The following is a 2,032-nucleotide window of genomic DNA, read 5'->3' on the forward strand; positions in this document are numbered from 1 at the left end:
TATTATTATTATTATTATTATTGTTGTTGTTATTGTTATTATTATCATGATTGTTTCGCATTATCTTCTCTCCATTGTTTAATTGATTTTAATATGATGCTGGTGATTGCCTGAGGGTAATGGTACATGCTATTGAAATCAGCTCCTGGTATAAAATACTCCTTTAAATGACTGTGGATCATTCCTGCTCAGTGTTCTACAAGTACAAGAAAAAAATATTAACTGCATGCAAAGAAATCTGGGGACATCTCTATTATAGCATCAGGAACTTGTAGGTGTATATTTGCAGGCTACTCTAGCGCTATCTTGTGCATTTGACATCTATGATTTGATTTTGATTGAAATTGGATTTTTTAACTTGCTCCAAAAATTTTTTTCTTGTTTTTGATGAAAGAATTAACTTTTCTTGCACATACCACACAAGCATGTATAATTATTTTACTGAGTCATATGAGCTTTAAACACAGCAATAACAAACACTTGAACAAACAATTAACATGCCAGTCATGTGGCATGTATAAAAAAAGTCTGTAGGTAGACAAGGAATGACCATGAATACCAGGGGCGTATCTAGGAATTGAAGGAGGGAGGTGCTGGGGGCGCGCGAAGCGCGCCGCGATTTTGGTCACACCCATTTTACGGCGGTAAAACGGCCTTTTCCTGCATTTTCGTCAATTACGGGTGGGGCCAAGATCATTTCAAGCATACTACTATGTTACTGGTACTTCTGATTGCTCCTTAAAGCACTGGAAACTGCTGAAATCATGATAAGGGGGCTAGATAACTTTGTTAAGAGGCTTGGTAGTGATGCAAGAGTCCAGGACTTCAGTAATTTTTTCTGAGCCCAGCCCTGAGGGGGGTGCTCAAGCCCCCTCAGCCCCCACCTAAATACGCCTCTGAATACTGTAAATGAGACATTCAACAATAAGGACATGTCCTCGTGTTTTGTTGTCAAAATATTTAATGTTTAAAAGTTATAGTGAAACAAAAATAATGAATATGTGATTACCAGTTGTGATTAACAACAAGATAATCAAGTGGGTGGGTGTGACAATAACTGTCTACGCATGTAAAACATAGAAGATGGCCTCGTTGTTTTTGTTAAATAACTGTGACTCTCAGTATTGTTGCTGCTGATATTGGTGCTTACTTTAAAGCACAGAACCAACGGCCAGCTGCAGTAGCAGTCTTTACTGATAGCTGGGCTGTTGAGGTTCATGCTGTAGGCTGGGGAATGGTCTGGGCGGCGAGACTAAGTGGAATTGAAGCTGCTAATGAGATTGCAGAGAGACATGGCTTCACTAACATGGGAAGAGTAAGAATAAATAATACTTAATAAAATATCATGATATTGCCAGGTTGGTGCTTTTGTTAATATTTATCATTTCAAAATGCCTTGTTTTAAGTTTGAGCAGATTTTGAGTCAAAATTAGATTTTTTACAAATTTTTAAAGTTGCTTCAAAATGGTTATTTGATGCATAAACATTAGTGTTGTTGTAGTACCATAATTTTATATAGTTCTAGTACTAGTTCTAGAACTAGAGTTTGATAAAATTTAGTTCTAGTTCTAGTTCCGGAACTAGAGTTTGATAAAGTTTAGTTCTAGTACTAGTTCTGGAACTAGAGTTTGATAAAGTTTAGTTCTAGTACTAGTTCTGGAACTAGAGTTTGATAAAGTTTAGTTCTAGTACTAGTTCTAGAACTATAGTTTGATAAAGTTAGTTCTAGTACTAGTTCTAGAACTAGATTTCAATAAATTTTAGCTATTGTTCTGGTTCTAGAGCTAAGTTATAGTTCTTGTACTTGTTCTGGCAATGGAGTTTAAGAAGCTTAGTTCTAATTGGAAATAATTTCTAAATTCTGCTTCTTTTTGCTTCTGCTGTCATGCTTTAACTGCTTAGCTTTGAACTGAACAAGTATTCAAAGTCTATTGATGTACTTATGCATTATAATCTATGTCTAAGTAACAAATTCATACATTATTTGTTATTCAGTCTTTGTTATGTACTAAAATATTTCACTGACAAATTA

The sequence above is a fragment of the Amphimedon queenslandica genome, unplaced genomic scaffold, assembly GCF_000090795.2.
Source record: "Amphimedon queenslandica unplaced genomic scaffold, v1.1 AMPQUscaffold_10859, whole genome shotgun sequence".
Lineage (NCBI taxonomy): Eukaryota > Metazoa > Porifera > Demospongiae > Haplosclerida > Niphatidae > Amphimedon > Amphimedon queenslandica.